Below are 784 nucleotides of genomic sequence, written 5' to 3'. Positions count from 1 at the left end.
AGCTCGTGCCTGCTGACGTCAGGTTTCTGGCAGCGCGCTCTGCTTTTTCCCTCTCCTCCACTCTCACCCGCTGCTCCTCACGCGCGAAAGCCCGCCCTGAAGTTGAGCTGACTTGTCTGTAAACTGAGCAATGTGTATCCCAGCTATGCAATTGAACAGTTAGCCAGTTAACTTGCCTAAATACTCTGAAATAACACACACACACGCATAGGTATATAAGTCGGAAGTTTACATACACTTAGGTTGTAGTCATTAGAACTCGTTGTTCAACCACTCCACAAATGTATTTTAACAAACTAGTTCTGGCAAGTCGGTTAGAACATCTACTTTGTGCATGACACAATACATTTTTCCAACGATTGTCTGTAAACAGATTATTTCACTTATAATTCACTGTATCACAATTCCAGTGGGTCAGAAGTTAACATACACTAAGTTGACTGTGCCTTTAAATAGCTTGGAAAATTGCAGAAAATTATGTCGTGGCTTTAGAAGCTTCTGTTGGGCTAATTGACATCATTTGAGTCAATTGGAGGTGTACCTGTCGATGCATTTCAAGGTATACCTTCAAACTCAGTGCCTCTTTGCTTGACATCATGGGAAAATCAAAAGAAATCAGCCAAGACCTCAGAAAATAAATTGTAGACCTCCACATGTCTGGTTCATCCTTGGAAGCAATTTCCAAACGCCTGAAGGTACCACGTTCATCTGTACAAACAATAGTACGCAAGTATAAACTCCATGGGACCACGCAGCCGTCATACCACTCAGGAAGGAGATGTGT

Source organism: Oncorhynchus mykiss, chromosome 32 (genome assembly GCF_013265735.2).
Source record: "Oncorhynchus mykiss isolate Arlee chromosome 32, USDA_OmykA_1.1, whole genome shotgun sequence".
Lineage (NCBI taxonomy): Eukaryota > Metazoa > Chordata > Actinopteri > Salmoniformes > Salmonidae > Oncorhynchus > Oncorhynchus mykiss.
Note: the sequence above shows the minus strand (reverse complement) of the source record.